The 13,368-nt window shown below is 37.6% G+C and overlaps 1 protein-coding gene across 1 annotated transcript in view; it reads left to right on the top strand.

Moving 5' to 3' along the window:
- mgat4c (mgat4 family member C) overlaps positions 1 to 13,368 on the top strand; it is a 175,534-nt gene that overhangs the window by 69,521 nt on the left and 92,645 nt on the right. Inside the window, exon 3 of the mRNA XM_066724373.1 lies at positions 5,050 to 5,145. The gene's annotated coding sequence lies outside the window, so the exon portion shown is untranslated. The remainder of the gene's footprint in view (positions 1 to 5,049; positions 5,146 to 13,368) is intronic.

The following is a 13,368-nucleotide window of genomic DNA, read 5'->3' as shown; positions in this document are numbered from 1 at the left end:
CAAAAAAGTTAAGTTTACCAAAAACATTTCAGAGTTAATACACCCTCTTAAGCATTATTTGGCAGTGTTACGTGCAGCTCCTGTGCATAGCAGTTACACTGTATTCTACAATGCGCACATCGTTTGAAAGCTTTTTCTCTTGGCTACCAGCGCGTTTCATTCTCAGACACATCCGATTTACAGTTTCCGTGTCGCCCGCCTCATTCAGAGCAGTCTGCTCTGGGGTGGGTCTCAATCAGACGGTCACAGATCACGCAGTTTCGATCGGATTTCCTTGCAAATAGGCTTGTTTTGTTCAGAACAACTTAATGATGAATCCAGTTATTAGATGTTCTATCAAACACAGAGAAGTTCACATCCAATTATGTAGTATCGTTGAGATTTTGTATTCCTACTCAGACCAAGTATCCCCCCACCCCCCCATTTCAGAATGTGGAGGGGGGGTAAATGCGGGGGGGCGGTATAAAAATCAAAGTTTTCACCTCAGAAAATGCTTCACATCATTAGAAAGCTGGGAGTCTCACAACAACACAACAGTACACAAGAAGAGTACACATGGGATTTAAGGGAAGCACACGGATTTGGTGCCCTTTTAAGGGTACCAGCGGGGTTTGTTAAACAAAACGATTCCATGATTTCTTTTTTATCTCCAATTGTTTATTTGTTCTATGCTTTAATTTCATACATTGTACATTGAGACATTAAACTGTGTAAATTTCAATAAAAACTGGAAAAATTGAGGTAGTGTATCTGTAGATGAATGGAAAATGAAAATCTTATTCTGACACATGAAGGTCCATATCACCGAAATATTAGAGATTCAACACATCACTGGGAAGTTTCTTTGCTACAGAAAACTATCGTCAGTAAGAAGTTTACACACTTAAGATAGCAAAAGATAGTATGCATAACTGACAAATAACACAAATAATGGTGTACATGAGAAAATAAAGAAATTAAATAATTAAAAATGTATAAAAAACCCTTTACATATTTGCATTGAACATAGGAACGAGTTAAACTACCTATCTTCATTTAGGTCAAGACCAAATCCACACTTGGTGCTACCCATGAATGACAATTAAATTTTAGATATACAGTTAGGTCCATAAATATTTGGACAAGGACACAATTTTCATCTGTATGCCACCACAATTGATTTGAAAGGAAACAATCAATATGTTCTTTAAGTGTAGACTTTCATCTGGTTTCTCTTACCACTTCTATGCTGATGATGCCCAGATCTTCCTGTCTTTTCAATCTTCTGACCCTCTCATTCCCTGTCATATCTCTTCCTGCTTGTCTGCTATCTCTGCCTGGATGCACTCACACCATCTCAAGCTCAACCTCTCCAAATCGGATCTCCTGTTTTTCCCCCACTCTTCCTCACCTTCTGCTGACCTCTCCATCTCGATCCCCTTGGAATCCACCACACTCTCTCCTTCTTCTTCTGCTATAAATCTCGGAGTCACCCTCGATCCTGCGCTCTCCTACACTCAGCACATCACCACGCTGACACGCACCTGTAGATTCTTCCTGCGCAACATACGCCGAATCCGTCCCTTCCTCACCGACTACTCAACTCAGCTGCTCGTCCAGTCACTGGTCCTCTCCCGCCTGGACTACTGCAACTCCCTCCTGGCCGGCCTGCCTGCAACTACTACCCGCCGTTCCAGCTCATCCAGAACTCTGCGGCTCATCTGGTATTCTCTCTGCCCCGATTCAGACACGCTACTCCACTGCTCCGCTCCCTCCACTGGCTCCCGATAGCGGCACGTATTCAGTTCAAGACACTGACCCTCACCTACCGCTGTCTTGTCCACACTGCACCAAGTTACCTTCAGACACTCGTCTCTCCATACATCCCCTCCAGACCACTGCGCTCCTCCAGTGCCAGAAGACTAACTCTGCCTCCTCTCCAATCTCCTTCCTCCAGAGCCGCTCCTTCCCATCCCTGGCCCCTAAATGGTGGAACGACCTTCCCACCGAAGTCAAAACAGCAGAGTCCTTGACCTCATTCTGGTGCTTACTCAAGACACATCTTTTCAGACAGTACTTATAATATTAGTCCTTTTAACCCCCGTCAGATAGCACTTCACAGATTGTTATTATGCTTCTTGCGTTTTTAATTAGTTTTCCTCCTTGCTCCCTTTCCCGTAGCCCTTGACTGTGACCCTACATCTTGAAAGCACTTAGCTTTTCCAGTCCAGGATGTAGGACCTCACTTACTGTACTTGCCTGTGTAAATTGTAAATTAGAAGTTGTAAAATGTATATATTTTGAATTGCTGTGTTCTATGTAAATTGAATTTGTAATGATTGATGCCTTTATTGAATTGTGAATGTCACTTATAAATATTAAGAAAACAAATTGTGATCGTTGTCCGTCCAACATGTGGTGTACTTAAAAATTGTACCATAGACCTACCTGTATGAGGCAGAAAATATGCATTTCAATCATCATGACAAAACTTCCGGTTGGTTTGGGGAAGCCACGTGATATCGGGAATGCCACATGATATGAATTATCTTATTTCTGTACATTCTTATTACTCGCCATATTGTGTTGTTAATCAGATAAAACTGATTTGCTTTGCATAAACGCATTTTATAAACCTACTACAAGGTATTATGTTTCAGTTTTATTTTAATTATTAATTTAATATTCATATTTCATGTATGTGCAGTTTTATGAATGCTTTGTTTTAATGCATCTATCCTTTAAGAACAACAACAAGATATATACATTTTAGTTTATTATTACAAGTGTTGTTTTATTTTTCATTTATTTTGTACTGTCGGTACTGAGAAACATTTTGCAATCAGGCACCAATGCCCTATATACACTCACCTAAAGGATTATTAGGAACACCTGTTCAATTTCTCATTAATGCAATTATCTAATCAACCAATCACATGGCAGTTGCTTCAATGCATTTAGGGGTGTGGTCCTGGTCAAGACAATCTCCTGAACTCCAAACTGAATGTCTGAATGGGAAAGAAAGGTGATTTAAGCAATTTTGAGCGTGGCATGGTTGTTGGTGCCAGACGGGCCGGTCTGAGTATTTCACAATCTGCTCAGTTACTGGGATTTTCACGCACAACCATTTCTAGGGTTTACAAAGAATGGTGTGAAAAGGGAAAAACATCCAGTATGCGGCAGTCCTGTGGGCGAAAATGCCTTGTTGATGCTAGAGGTCAGAGGAGAATGGGCCGACTTATTCAAGCTGATAGAAGAGCAGCTTTGACTGAAATAACCACTCGTTACAACCGAGGTATGCAGCAAAACATTTGTGAAGCCACAACACGTACAACCTTGAGGCGGATGGGCTACAACAGCAGAAGACCCCACCGGGTACCACTCCTCTCCACTACAAATAGGAAAAAGAGGCTACAATTTGCACAAGCTCACAAAAATTGGACAGTTGAAGACTGGAAAAATGTTGCCTGGTCTGATGAGTCTCGATTTCTGTTGAGACATTCAGATGGATCCATCATGCCTTGTTACCACTGTGCAGGCTGGTGGTGGTGGTGTAATGGTGTGGGGGATGTTTTCTTGGCACACTTTAGGCCCCTTAGTGCCAATTGGGCATCGTTTAAATGCCACGGCCTACCTGAGCATTGTTTCTGACCATGTCCATCCCTTTATGACCACCAAGTACCCATCCTCTGATGGCTACTTCCAGCAGGATAATGCACCATGTCACAAAGGTCGAATCATTTCAAATTGGTTTCTTGAACATGACAATGAGTTCACTGTACTAAACTGGCCCCCACAGTCACCAGATCTCAACCCAATAGAGCATCTTTGGGATGTGGTGGAACGGGAGCTTCGTGCCCTGGATGTGCATCCCACAAATCTCCATCAACTGCAAGATGCTATCCTATCAATATGGGCCAACATTTCTAAAGAATGCTTTCAGCACCTTGTTGAATCAATGCCACGCAGAATTAAGGCAGTTCTGAAGGCGAAAGGGGGTCAAACACAGTATTAGTATGGTGTTCCTAATAATCCTTTAGGTGAGTGTATACTCTCCAGATTAATGTGACTGGTGCAGTATGTTAACATAGTTTACACATGTAAGAACTATTATCAAACTTATTATATATCTATATACAGTATGTATGATGTGTTTCTACATTTCTACGTTTGCAGAAAATACTTTTTGGGCACTTTTTGTTTGAAATAATATTTATAAAAATATTCTTATTTATCACTCACTTTTCAAAGCTTATCAAAGTAACTAGCACATAGTAGCAATGACTGCAGGTAGAAGAACTGCAGCTAGCCAGGTGAGAGGTATTTAGGTTTGCAACTTGGATCACAAATATTGATAATATAAACAGCTCCTTTAAAAAGAACAACAACAACAAAGGGAGATACATAATATAATAATATAAATATACTATATTATAATAGTACAGAATAATATATATGATAATATATAGAGACTATATATTCTTTTTTTTCTGTCATTATGCAGATTGTGATTTTCCAGTTCTCTCCAGAAGCTGTCCTATGCATACTAGGATGTATGCTCTCGTGGCTGAGATTATGTGAACCATTTGATTTTAATATGTGGATCCTTTGCAATGTTAATTGCCAAAGCAGCCATCCAGTGTGCATGCAGCATAGGATTTCAGTGAAACTGAACCGATGTTCACATGTGAGGAGAGAACAGCACAGCTGAGGTAGTTATCTCGTAGTGCTCAAGTGCCTTGATGATGAATGTTTACAGCTCACAACAGAACAATTACGCTGCCTTTGTGTGGGGCCTAAAGATCTCTCTTGCTGTTAGTGTGTGCATAAAGCACTGCTGGATTTTCTGGTGAGAAGCAGATTCTCTGTTGCTGGTGAGGCTTTTCTGTGCTGTATTTTTTGTCATAGGATTGTGTAGTGGCTGCTTAGCCTGATTAAACTGTAGCAGCACATGACTTGCTATCTGTAGTACTGTACTGTAGTACTGTAAACAGAGTGACAGGGCTGTGTTTCAGTTAAGTGCAGCTGAATGATTGAATTGCTAATTGCTGTCTTTTTCTTCTGTTTCAGATCTATCAAATGTCAATTTGTTGTCGGCTTTGCTGGGTGTCAACATGCAAAATAAATAGATAGCCCCCTTCAGAAACTTTTAGGTTCTTCAGAAAGGTAAGTTTCTTTGTTGATTATAACTTTTAATCCTTTATGATTTTCTTCTCAAATTGGCAGCTTTAAACGTATTTAGATATTTCAAATCAGAAATTCCCCCTGGTGATGTTCCACATGTTTCAGAGAGGTCATTGTGTTTTTAGTTTACATGTACAATTTCAGAACAATATGAATATTTGTACAAGTTATTATTATTACTAATATTATTGTTGGATTGTTTGGAATTTAATTTTGAATGTCCAGCTTGAGTATACATTTGTTAAATAGCTTAAGAGAATTTCCTAAATAATGTAGTCATTAAAATAAATATAATTATGTAAAATGAGAACCAAGTTATTTATTGGTTGTTATTTATAAGTATGACCTATATAAGAAGGCTTGAAGCGAACAATGAAAAGTAACATACACACAGAACAAATGCTGTTGGCTACACTTGCAACCATTTGACTGTTTTGGGTGAGTGTTGCACATTGAACATATCAAACACATTATAGTTGCTTTACACTTGCTAATTAAATACTATATCATTTGATAAAGGGACACATTTTGGTGCAATGTTATGTAGATTATTATCAAAAATGTTCGGGGCACTTTTGGAAGATGCTGAAATTACAGCTAAGAATTCAATTGAATGTAGATGTATAAGAGTTTATTTTAAGTGACAATGGGAAATGCATAATTTATTTCCTTAGAAAGAGGAGTTTCTCATTGTTTCATTTCATGGTGTTAATTTATTATCAAAGGTAAACATATTGACTAGGTGATGCCATAAAGGGAATGGAATCTCTTGACCTGAACATGTGACCTTTGACTTTTTCTTTCTATATGACCATATATGAGTCAGTTTACCATCTAAGAGAGGGAGTAGGAAATCTAAATACACATCAATATTATATTATTTATATTCTCTTGAGAATCTTTTACTAATTATACAATTGGAAGATCAAGTGATAGCTTTTCTTTGGGTCAGATACTGAACATCAAAATCAATGTGGATGAAGATACGCATTTTACAGTGATTAAATACATTCTTTTGAAGGTTGAAGATTTCTAAACTGTGATTGTATTTAACTTCTGAGTTTACGTACTAGGATTGTCCTAAATGGCTCCTTCAAGAATCAAAATATCAAATTTCAAGCATTAGTGTAAATGTATAAATCTGATTATTAAAAATAGATTTTCATTCATTATACTTATTTTGTTAAGTTTGATGTATAGGGTTGGAACAATATATATTACAGCTTTCATATGAAAACCAAGTCAGAGGGAAACCATCACAATAATGAACTGAATTGCCATAGTAATAAAACTAATCAGCAACACGTTGTTCTTTGTTTGTAATTAAAACGATAGTCTTTTACTATAAACTGGTTCAAATGTTGGCATAGTTTGAAAATAAAACATAAAAGAAAAAAGTATAAATAACAGTAATGGTAGTAATGTAAAATCATGTACTTATCTGTTGTAGAAAAGAAGGGGGTTCGAGGTGAAGCCGGCAAGGAGAATGGAAAGTCACTATTCAATGTTTTAATATTTGTGGGATATACACTACGTGGCCAAAAGTATATGGACAGCTGCTCATCGAACATCTCATTCCAGAATCATGGGCATTAATATGCAGTTGGTCCCCTCTTTGCTGCTATAACAGCCTCCACTCTTTTGGGAAGGCTTTCCACTAGTTGGAACATTGCTGGGGGATTTGCTTCCCTTCAGTCACAAGAGGATCAGTGAGGTCGGACACTGATGTTGGGCGATGTTTTGGCTCACAGTCTGCGTTCCAATTCATCCCAAAGGTGTTGGATGGGGTTAGAAATTGGCATCCTATGACAGTGCCATGTTTAAAGTCACTGAGCTCTTCAGTACGGCCCATTCTACTGCCAGTGTTTGTCTATGGAGACTGCATGGCTGTGTGCTTGATTTTATACACCTGCCAGCAATGGGTGTGGCTGAAATAGCCTATCCACTAATTAGAAGGGGTGTCCACATACTTTTAGCCATGTAGTGTATATATTGTAAATATGTTTTGATGTATCTTTGACCAGTGGCTATATCGGTAATACGAGTCTGTAGAACCCGTCTTGGAAATAAGTGGAGAAGTCGTCGAGATAAAGCAAATAGAACTTTAATCAAGCCGTCTCGGAAGCCCCACGTCAGGAAAATTCCTTCAGTGAGGACTTAATGTTTACAAACATGAATGAAGCTTTATAGGAAAAATGACATAGAATCTTGTGGCTGTTCATCCACTCAGAAGCTCCAAAAGATGCAAGCTCTGGAAAGTTTGTAGGCTGCCCTTCCCAAGGGAGGAGGTCATCATAGAAGCAGATGTCTGGTCCTGTTACAGCATACAAACGGTACGATCTTGTGGTTTTCTTAACAACGAGGTAACATCTTTGGCTTTGAGAGGAAAAACAGGAAATCCACACACAGACAAACCCATAGGCGATACATTCGGACCATTTCCCTTATCATAGATTAAACAGAAGTGCAAGCAGAGAGAATAATTTCAATAGGATGTATCTTTAACAACCACCTTGTTGGTTTTGCAAGGCTAGATAAAGCTAATTTGCTGAGTCTGTATACAAACAATTTCTAATGCTAACATCAATATAAAACATATACAGAGTCTTTGGTGTCTCTAGAAGAAAAAAACAAATAATTTTAAAAATAATTGTTGTCTGGAAATAATTAAAACATTTTTCTTGTTATCAGGGCTATACAAAATTAAAGATGCAGTCTCATGTAGTTGATGATAATGGAGTCATTCTTAGTGACCACCAATGGGCATGTTTTATAATGAATTATATCTGATGATATTGTGAGAAAAAATATGTATAAAAATGACATTTTTTTTGTGTCAGATATTTCATCAATGATCATTCTCTGGCCTGGGTACAAAACTGTTAGAGAAGGGCAGCTACATTTGCATTGAAAATACACATTTTAAATCTGACACAAATCTGAGCATCTAGTAAAAAATTACTTTTCAAAGCCATTTGAGGCTATTAAATGCTCATATAATATGATATGGGACATGGAATATATGATTATGATATGTGGCCTATTATACAAGGCCACAAACCTTCCCTAAAGCACATAGCTCTCTTTCATTCTGCCTCATCAGATTCAGATTTGTTAGTTTTGAAAATGTACGCTAATGGTAGAATTCATATGCATCCCCCTAAGCTATTCATTTTTCATGTGTTTGCTATCAGTGGGAAAAGATTGTGCTACTCTTTGAAATTATCCCAAGGAGGTGTATCACTCGGCATCAGCTGCAGAACCAATGGGTCAAATCAAATCAAAGACTTGCAAATTCTAAACTAAGGCCGGGGATTAAGTTAAAACTTCAACCCACCTGCTTCACAAATTACAACCCAGTACTTACTGGCAGTTTTCCTTTATGTAGAAGCAAGGAAAATGCTGGCAACCGAAAGCAGTCATCAAGTACGGAGTTTGTAATTTCCAATTGGCAGAGGGGCTTTGTTTCTTTCCAGGTCTCTGTTTCTCCAGTAGTGTATCACATTCTGCATTTCAAAAATTGAAATATTTAAATATTCTTGACATAAATAATACCAATCTTAATTAAGTAATTTGTATGTATATGTACATAGTGTAAGTCATGCATATCAGTTCTAGATTAAACAAAGCCACCATCCTCTTGGGAACAAAACACAAACAATCACAGGTTGTACGGTGAATAAGATCAGTTGACGATGGTGCAGACATTCCTGTGAAATCAGAGTGGGGTCTCTGTATGAGGCTCTCTGTATATATGTCTGCAGTAAGGAGCTAAACTTGAGGGCAGCAGTTGAAAGAATTGTCCTTTTGCAGACCGAAGTAGGTTTTCCTTAAGGATTTGCTTGTATTCAGCTCCATGCATTTTGCCTTCTGCCCACACAAGCTTCTCAGTCACTGCTGATGGGAAGCTTCCCCATAACATGATGCTGCCCCCACCATGCTTCACAGAAGGGAAGGTGTTACCTGGGTGATGTGCTGTGTTGGGTTTGCGCCAGACATTGTGCTTTGCGTTAAGTTCAAGTTTGGTTCAGACCACAGAATCTCTTGCCACATCTTTTCAGTCTCCCAGATACCTTTTTCAAATTCCAAGCAGGATTTACTTGGTAGTGTATTTGTGTTTCCCAATTGTGGGACCTTACAGAGATGGGTGCATTTAAATACATTGTGTAAATTCTGAAGGCAATTGATTGACCTTGTGAATTCTTTTCTAATGAAGACTTATCAGGTTTTTATTTTTAATTGATTTGTTTTCTCACACAGCCCCATTTTCCCCACATTGAAAGTTTAGAGTAGGTTGTGTAAATGGAAGTAGAGACAAGTTTGTAACAACAAAATGTGAAAAAGTTGAAGGGCACTAAATTCATCCTATTGGCACTGTAGTGGTAACCCCGAACCATCTAGTTATAGTCTGCTGTACTTATTGTATACAAAGTAAGACTTTGGTTTAATGTGTAACTAACTAGTATTTATCAAAGCATGGACACATACACATACACACACATATATATTGTGGTACCATGGTGGGTTGGACCTGGTACCGGGTATCTCGGGCAGGGGCTTAGGAAACACAGAAGCAGTTTTATGGTGTAAAGTGAGATTTATTGTACACTTCAAAACAAAAGGACAAACAAAAAATGGTCTTGTCTCAAGCCTAAATATATATATTATACACTTATACATATATATATACACTCACCTAAAGGATTATTAGGAACACCTGTTCAATTTCACATTAATGCAATTATCTAACCAACCAATCACATGGCAGTTGCTTCAATGCATTTAGGGGTGTGGTCCTGGTCAAGACAATCTCCTGAACTCCAAACTGAATGTCTGAATGGGAAAGAAAGGTGATTTTAGCAATTTTGAGCGTGGCATGGTTGTTGGTGCCAGACGGGCCGGTCTGAGTATTTCACAATCTGCTCAGTTACTGGGATTTTCACGCACAACCATTTCTAGGGTTTACAAAGAATGGTGTGAAAAGGGAAAAACATCCAGTATGCGGCAGTCCTGTGGGCGAAAATGCCTTGTTGATGCTAGAGGTCAGAGGAGAATGGGCCGACTGATTCAAGCTGATAAAAGAGCAACTTTGACTGAAATAACCACTCATTATAACCGAGGTATGCAGCAAAGCATTTGTGAAGCCACAACACGTACAACCTTGAGGCGGATGGGCTACAACAGCAGAAGACCCCACCGGGTACCACTCATCTCCACTACAAATAGGAAAAAGAGGCTACAATTTGCACAAGCTCACCAAAATTGGACAGTTGAAGACTGGAAAAATGTTGCCTGGTCTGATGAGTCTCGATTTCTGTTGAGACATTCAGATGGTAGAGTCAGAATTTGGCGTAAACAGAATGAGAACATGGATCCATCATGCCTTGTTACCACTGTGCAGGCTGGTGGTGGTGGTGTAATGGTGTGGGGGATGTTTTCTTGGCACACTTTAGGCCCCTTAGTGCCAATTGGGCATCGTTTAAATGCCACGGCCTACCTGAGCATTGTTTCTGACCATGTCCATCCCTTTATGACCACCATGTACCCATCCTCTGATGGCTACTTCCAGCAGGATAATGCACCATGTCACAAAGGTCGAATCATTTCAAACTGGTTTCTTGAACATGACAATGAGTTCACTGTACTAAACTAAATATGATATATATATACATTTTTTTCTTATAATAAATAATCAACAAAGTACAAACATCTACTTTTAAGTTTGTTAAAATGTTGTTAACTTTTGAGGCTTGTGAATAAAGAAACATTCCTTGAAAGATATTATTCAGAAGTGTACAAATCTTTTTCATTCTTGTTGCCATGCTTTCTAAAATAATAACCATGCTTAAGTAATTCCTGATGGAAATCACAATAATAAGCAGATGATCCCCCTTAGAAATAACAGCTGCTTATATTTTTATAATAGCAGAAACCCATCAGAAGCCATCATTCTTCATCCATCAACAGCTGTTCTGCAGGATTTACATCAAGAAATCAGCATAATGTCTTTCACTGCAGGGACCTAAAGTCAGAGATGTTACAGGAAACGGACTCTGTCCTGTTATAAACTGAAATATATCAGCTGAGAGATCCAAACATGAGTAGGATCTCTGAAATACTGTTTCCTATGCCACGGGCCTTCTCAAAATTCCTAGGAGTGTTAAAATAAAGGAATCGGCATACTCTTTGGGATACGACAATGAAGCGTCTTCCAAAGCACAGCGGACAATAGAAATCGTAAGTGTATGCATGTTCATTTGAGTGTGATCCAGAAAATGTGTTTGCTCAATAATTTATGTTCAAACAAACAGAGAGTGCCAAGATTTCAGACTAATGGCCCTTCCTCGAGGCTAAGCATCTCAGACTGGCATGAGAAAACATTATTTTCATTGTTATTATTATTATTATTATATTTTCAAGTCATTGGATCTTTGGTGCGTGAAAAAATGTAGACATGGCAACATTTGTTTTAAAGACCTCTTTCCAATATTTGTGAATACTTTATAACGCATACTGAAGTTTACAAATTGATATCAAGGAAACTCTTCCAGCTTATTTTTAAGAAAAGTTGTAAAATAAGTTTTTATATAGTTTTACTTTTTGGGTTACGATATATATATATATATATATATATATATATATATATATATATATATAATAAAAGACAAATTGATGTAACTTAACAGATTTTGTTTTTAAATCAAACTTTTATTCAAAATGGTGACAGTAAAAATCATTTAATATACACAATTTGCCTCGACCTCTCTGTAGTGTAACTCCGTAGTGGCAATCTGGAAATTAACTGATCTGATCTAAGATAATCTGTTTTATTTTTACGGGATTCAAAGACAGTTTTGTATTCCAAGTAATTCATTATATTTGAAGACAAGCTAACAATCATTTCAGCTTAAAACATTATTTTAAATAGTAATACAATTTCATTACAGTCAAAGTGCCTTTGTCCATTGAACAAAAGTTTTACGAAGGTCAAGTGTTTTGGATATAATAAACACCCACCCAATGTAATTAATATGTATACAGATCCCTTTCTTATTTATACAATACAGTCTTCACCTATTTACCTACATAAACATGAACGCACGGTAATGAGAAATGCAAGATGATTTCAAAACTGGTTTTGGTAACTTAGCAACCGAACACCGGCAGCACAAGCAGTTTTTGAGCAGCTCTGATCCATTTGTCTTCATTAGGTTGTATTTACATTTAAGCTGGTGCAGCTAAACACAAGTCTGCATTTCTGAAGAGTAATGTAGTTTAAACTATTGGCCTATGCTTAAGGAATTGTTGAAGATATGCATAATACATATAGAGAGCAAAGTCTTTATTGATGCAAGTGACCAGAAAAAGGAATAACTGAACTGAAATGTATTATTATTATTTTGATAATAAACTGAAATGGAACACTCAGCTTCATGTACTAGTTAAATAAACTGCCTTTTAATTTTGTTTTTGTTTTTAAAGCAAAATCCAATGTTTTCAGTAAATTAAATATACTGACTTCGATGGATGGGTCAATAATCAGTAGGCAAAAAGCTGCTTTAAGCAAAAAGCTGCAGGATAAATTGTAGATAGAAAATCTTTAGAATACCCATCAGCATTTAATAAAGCTGTCACTTAGCCCCAGTGCAGGCATAGGCCAGAGTAAATTTTGTTACAGCTCAAGCTCGAGAGACGAAAATAAAGTTTCAGTGCACTTTCAGATTTTTGAACTACTTGAGGGAATGATAGAAGAGACCAGTGTGTTAAACCTGCCTTCTTAGTTCAATACTAAGTTTATTAAGTAAAGGAAACGCATCCAATTGTAACATAAACCATAAATAGGTACATTTCAGAGTGAGTGATTGGTTTCATGCATATTTACATTTCATATATATTAACATCTGAACACTGCGGAGATGGGGGCTGTATTTAGTAACTGCTTATTTTTAGGTTATATGAGACCAGTTAATTTATTACCAGTAATTATTGGGAATTATAAACCTTTTATTGTGATAAAATTAACTTTTCCACTTTCGGGATGCTTAGTTATGTGATGAATTGCTTTTTTATGTGATGTTATTCTCCTTTTTGCTTTGTCACATATGATTGTAAGAGTATTATTATTGTTACTGTGGGCTAGACCAAATCAAAACATTGACCCACCCACAAATCCCAAATCACGAAGATGTACCCTATCGTGTCTTG

The sequence above is a fragment of the Amia ocellicauda genome, chromosome 15 (assembly GCF_036373705.1).
Source record: "Amia ocellicauda isolate fAmiCal2 chromosome 15, fAmiCal2.hap1, whole genome shotgun sequence".
NCBI lineage: Eukaryota > Metazoa > Chordata > Actinopteri > Amiiformes > Amiidae > Amia > Amia ocellicauda.
Note: the sequence above shows the minus strand (reverse complement) of the source record. Positions and strands in the feature narration are given on the sequence as shown.